The sequence below is a fragment of the Globicephala melas genome, chromosome 14 (genome assembly GCF_963455315.2).
Source record: "Globicephala melas chromosome 14, mGloMel1.2, whole genome shotgun sequence".
NCBI classification, from domain to species: Eukaryota; Metazoa; Chordata; class Mammalia; order Artiodactyla; family Delphinidae; genus Globicephala; species Globicephala melas.
This window is the reverse complement of record NC_083327.1, coordinates 67,193,255-67,199,254: the sequence shown is the minus strand read 5'-3', so window position 1 is coordinate 67,199,254 and position 6,000 is coordinate 67,193,255. Positions and strand designations below refer to the sequence as shown.

At 49.0% G+C, this 6,000-nt stretch overlaps 1 protein-coding gene across 2 annotated transcripts in view; it reads left to right on the top strand.

The window, feature by feature from the left end:
* Positions 1 to 228: 228 nt before the first annotated feature.
* HIVEP2 (HIVEP zinc finger 2) overlaps positions 229 to 6,000 on the top strand; it is a 192,490-nt gene continuing 186,718 nt past the window's right edge. For both annotated transcript variants that reach the window (XM_030853314.3, XM_030853306.3), the window contains exon 1: positions 229 to 1,053. The gene's annotated coding sequence lies outside the window, so the exon portion shown is untranslated. The remainder of the gene's footprint in view (positions 1,054 to 6,000) is intronic.

Here is a 6,000-nt window from a genome sequence, read left to right as displayed (position 1 = left end):
CACGCCGCTCAACCCTCTCAGTTCGCCGGCTCCAGACTGGTTTTTCTGGTTCAGCCTCCCTCCCTGGGACGCGCTGGGGGATCCGATGACGTCGCTGGCTGAGTCTCTCCCTCTTCCTCCCTCCCTCCCTCCCTCCCTCCGCCTCTCCCCCCGCCCGCCCTCGCCGCGCACTCCTCCTAGTAACTTCTGTTCGGGGAGGCGCTGCCAGGAATAACCCGGTGCGTCCACAGACCGGGAGGGGAGGCGGCCGCTGCGGCTCCCGCACGCAGACTACTGCGGCCCGGGCCTCGCGGCTCCCTCCTGAGCCCGGTGGCCCCTGCCCCGGGCCCATCTCCGTACCGTGTCAGAAAAATAAATAAAGGGAAGAGGAGCCTGGGCAGGCGGTCGGGATCGCTTCCCTCCCTCCGCGCCCGCCCTCCCTCTGTCCTTAAGGAAATGCTACCAGACACCCCCCACCAGACACGCTCAGCCTTGGCGAGGAGCGGCCGCCGCGGCAGCGAGAACAAGGGCACCAGGGGGGTTTCCTCCCCCTCCTCCTCTCCCTCCTCTTCCTCCTCCTCCTCACCGTCCTCCTCCTCCTCCTTCTCAGCGGTGACTTTCCAGGTGAGCGGCCGCCGCTGCTGCTGCGAGGATCCCCCTCGCCCGCTTGGGCTCGGGCCGCCGCGTCGCGCCCTCCTCCCGCCCCTGTCACCCGGCGGCGGCCGGGAGCTGACAGCCGTCCGAGGGGCTCGCGGCCCGGAGGCTGGCGGCCGGCGGGAGGTGGGCTGGAGGTGAGGGGGTGGAGAGGAGGCGAGCGGGGCGCCGCCGAGCGCTGTCTCTCCCCGCCGGAGGAGGGTCTCCACAGGAACATCTTCGGTGACTGTGGCACAAGTCTTGGCCAAGTTGTGTCCTGGACGTTGAAGCTCCCGGGAGCCCGGAGCAACTTGGAGGGTCTCCCGGCCAGTTAACCATATTCCTGCACGTCTCGACTTTGGGGTGCTGGGTGCAGCCTTGGGGTGCGTGGACAGACCATTCGGGCGAGCAGAGCGGCGGGAATCTAGGTTCCTCGGCTCGGTAAGTGGCCTCGGCGCGGTGTTTTTCCTGTCTCCTTTAGCATTAGGAGCTCGTTTCACTTTACACGAAATCGCCTCCGCCGGACCCCACGGCCCCTCCCGCCGCGCGCCCCCGGCTTCGGGCGGGCGTCCAGAGGGTGAGGGTCGGAGGGGGCGGGGATGGGGGAGACCTCGGGAGGGGGGTCCGGCGCGTTGGGAAATGCGGGGAATACCCTGGCCGAGGAGCTATGCAGATGAGGGGACGCTGCTTTGCGTAAGGTCCTGGGTGGGGGGAGGAGGGGGGCGGCGCGGGAGCGCTGGAGGCAGGAATGTGCCTGGTTACTAATGAGGGACGTGCACCGGCGTGCACCGCCGGGCCACCGCTGCGGCTGCCGCGGCCGCCGGCCGCCAGTCTTCAGGTAGCGGGGGAGGGGGCCGCGCGGCGCTGGCCGGGGGCGGGCGGCCGGGCGGCGCGAGGGCCGGGCCGCCGGCCTGCGGCCCAGCGTGCGCAGCGCAGGAGCCGGCTGTTGGCATTTCGGCGACTCCTTTCTCCTCGCGAGCGAGGAAGGAAGGAAGGAACGAGAGAAGGAAGGAAGCGAGGAAGGAGGGGACTGACTCGATGGAAGGTTCAGGCGGAGGCGCCCTCGGCTTGCGGGTGCACCGGCCACAGAACGGCTCCCCGCGCGGCGGGCTGCCCGGGGGCGCGCGGAGACGGGTGGGGGCGGTTTGCATGCGTGTTCCTCTGTGCGTCTGCCCGGGGACCGGGAAGGGACATGTGTGTTTGGGCTGTGCACTGTGGGGAGCTGGGTCTGCGCCTTTATGTCTGTTCCCTGAAGTGGGTGGAACGTTGGCCCGTTCCGGGAATGTTCCATGACGTGGTGCAGCCACAGGAAGGGGGTTAACGAGGGGCTCTCTGCCGCGGCGGCTCTGCCGGCTGCTATCAAAGCAGATGTGCTGCCGCTGCTCCTCCTCCTCTCTCACCTCCCTTCACCCCTCCCCCCGCCTTTCCATTCTGAGCGTCTGGTACTGGTAGGGGTGAGACAGGAAAACACTGCTGGGCGGGGGGTGGGGGTGGGGATGGGGGTGGGGATGTGTGTGTGGTGTCTGTCGTATTTGGTGGGGGAGACTCCAGATCTGCTCTGCCAGCCCAGCTGTTATCACAGATCGGTGCGCTTTTTACGCATGTGCCTCCCGTGTCCTGTCCCTCTTACATAACACATCCAGTGCAGCAGAGGACACGAGAAAATGGGACCCCAGCCCTCCAAGCCCAAACTGGGTGAGGGGATAGAAGGTCAGGAAGTGTCCCTCGGTGTTGTCCTTCAGGGACGTGGCTCCAGTGGGGGAAAAGGAGGGGGGAAGGAGGGTTTTCTTCAAGTGACTCTTCTCTTGTCTGACTTGAAAGCATCTAAGTAAAAAGGACCGCAGGAACTAGTCCTCTCTAATGGGAAAGCTTTTACATGCTACGCCGAAGGAAAGTGGGTACTTTAACCTCGGGAGTGCAGAGAAGAGAGAGGGTCCTTAATAAAGGCACTCGGAGGAGATGGGCAATAATACGTGCGGGGTAGGGGGCAGTGGGGATGGCTTTGAGGGGACCGGAGGATTCCCCTGATAACAGATAGGTTTCGCTGGAGGGTTTAGGACACCTGTAATGGTTTAGAATTCGCACAGGAAGCGGAGTGTGCAACTGACATTGCAAAAGCCTTACTCTCTGCACAGTTACTTAGGCCTAAAATGAACATAAAAAGGCTCGTTTCCGGTACTTTCATTATAGTGGAAAATTTGAACTGATTTTTCTCCTTCCTTTTTTTTTTGCCATTTTAAAAATAATTCAGTCTACTTCCAAATTAATATTGGTACCCTCCCCCATCCCCAAAGGCTAGACCTGGGTAAGTCACAAGAGAACTGTGTTTTTCTAGCATGCTCAGAGCCCTAGTCAAGGGCTATTGATTTTTCTCTTCAGTACAGTTGTTTCTTCTGTAGTGCATAATCAAGCCCAGAAATTACTTGAAATATTAATAAGATACATTTTAATTAAATTTGCAATGATCTGTCCTCCTAGAAAAAGGCAGTTTAACTTTATTAGAAACATTTCCTCTAGTGATATAGTAATATTTGGTGATATTTGTCCTTGAGGAAATCAAGTTTAAAAAAATATGTGCATATATATTATGTGTAGTATATATTATATATATTATATTCATATCACATATATATATCAGAATTTGCAAATGTCCTGTGCTTTTTCACCTTATAAGAGTGCCAAAGCAAAATTTTAACCAAGAAATTGTGTAATGAGTAGATTGGTTTTGATTTTTAGGATATAGGCCAAATAGTTTATCAAGACAGAAATGCCCTCCACGTGAGTAAAATGCATATCATTTTCATTATTCAGACAAAATTCCTGTGGAACACCAAGAAGTCATGGTACCAGATGAAAACTGTGCATTTTCATTTTGAGGTGAATGGGATTTACCAACATCACCTTAATGATAGTGTGCTTCAAGTGTCATAATCCTTTTGACCACTAGGTTTGAAATGCAGTATATTTCTTATATACAGAAAAATGTTATATTACAATGGTGAATCTTTTGAAAATTGTCTGAGTTTCTTGCTTTGAACATAGGTCAGGTATAAAACAAAATCTGCTTGTTGGCGACTATATTTCTGTGATGGTGATTGTATTTTATGTGGTTGGCTTTATTAGAGACTGCTTTTATTTATGTAAGGGTATTTATGATTAAACTGATGTGAGATTGATTTGGGGACAATGTTGAGAATGGTAATATATTAATGATATTACAAATTAAGATATAAGTGATTTTTAACTGGTTAGATCCTTGTGGAGGTCTTTGGAAAAATACCATTAGAATAGATAAAACATGTCTATATTTCTCTTAAACATGGAATGTAAAAGTGAATTTACTATGTGTATATTATCACATAATGAAATCATGCTATTTGACTACATTGAAAGATTAGGCGGAAGAATCTTTTGATTGATCAGGCTCCGTTTACATGAGATGTGTTTACAAATGTTCTTGTTACTATGAAACCAAAACAGAGACTACGTGTATGCAGGTGTTCCTTGTGGAATAATGGTACATGTGTCTGCTTGAGCTTTTGGCCCTTTGTCACTGTTCAAAAAATTAGGCTGAATCTTTTACGCTGATTCAGTCTAAAATGAAGAATCTTTAAGAATTTACCAGTTTTGTTTTTTGAAGCAGGACTTATTTCAACAAGCAGCAACAACAAATAACATGTACTCTATCTGTGTTGGTTTTAGATTTTTGAGTTATCAGTAATTAGCTGAAATTAATCAGAAAGCTTCAACATACGGAAAGTAGCTTTAAAGACTTATAGAAAATGTTATTTGGCGTGGAAAGTGTAATCCATTAAGATAGGGGATAATTTAATACCTGATGTGGTAATTATTATAATAAGGGGAATGTGGCTAAGATCAACTGGGTAGATGGTGGTGGATCAAACTAATCACCTATGTCTATCACAAATAAACACTGTTTTCATGTTTGGTTCATAGTCAACATCAATGGAACTCTCTGTAGGTCTATGCAGTAGACCTGTAGGTGGAGAAATGGTTTGCAATTTAAATCTCCACCTGACAATTACAATTTAAATCTCCACCTGACAATTACAGTGATATGCTTCTGGTTAATGTATTTATATATGAATTCATTGTGAATCCATATTTTGGCTAAAACTTGGTAGTATTGCACCTTTTTAAGTGATATTATAAAAAGGAGCAGAGGCGGTTTTCTAACTCAACTCAGTGGACTTCAGATTTCATAAGGAACTTCAGACCATGTGTGTGGCTTTGCTGTAACTACAGGGGCAGAGCCTTCATTAATCTTGAGTAAAACTATAGTGAATGTTCCAGTGAGTCTTCTCAAAGTTTGAAGTTGTGGGTGAACACAGAAGATGGAGGGGAAATGGGAAAACTTTATGAAAACAAGATTGTGCTTATTTGAAGCAAATTTTGTAAGTGATGTAATTTTCTGTTCCTGATATTTGATCACAATCAAAAGCATTGCTTTCTATATACTATTTATGGCAACTCTAACAAAAAGGAGGTTATAAATCAGTATTTGTAGCTATGAGATGGCTCTAAATAATTTGGAAAAAATATTTCAGCATTTTGTCTATTCCTGTGGAGCAACACCCAGGTCTTTGTTTACAAGGAGAGGACACAGCTTACTCGGTCTGTGCAATCTTTGGTTTCTCTGAGGTGGATCATGGCTACTAGCATGAAGTTAGATATAGGACTATACCGTCTTAAACACTGCATTTCGAATAGAATCAGAACTGCTTGATATTTTGTGTCACTATTGTCCTGGGCCAAATAATGTGCTGCTAATCTTGACGTATAGTCCCATTACCCATCATGTGGGGTATTAACTGTGATGTGTGATCTATCCCACAAGTGTCCATAATGTTAGATTTCCTAACAGTTACAAATTTGGAGTCTGACCATTTGACATATTTGAAGAAAGTGCTTTGGAGAGAAACGATGGAAATGATGTTTGTGTGCCTTAAGACAATTCTGGGCAGAAAGCAGGTAGGGTTTGACCTACCCCTTCGGTCACAAGATGGCTGGATGTAAGGTCAGGAAGTACTCAGGGATGTCCAGCATTTTTGACTTGTCACTTCTAATCTTAGCCCTTTCTTCAGAGTATTATGACAGGTGCCCTCGTTGTCTTGATCAATGCAATTTATTTGTCCATTCATTCAACCAGTATTTACTATGGGTCAGGCCTTGTGCTAGACACCAAAGGTATAATGATGACCCAGACCAGAAAAAGAGCTTGTAATCTAGTGGGGCTGACAGATAGTAATCATGAGGTTTGTTATAAGTACTATGGAAGAAATGTAAAGGAGTGTATAACAAGGGGTCTACCACCCCTGTCTGGGAGTGAGGAAGAGGTCTCTCTGAGGAGGTGATGTTTGGGCTGAG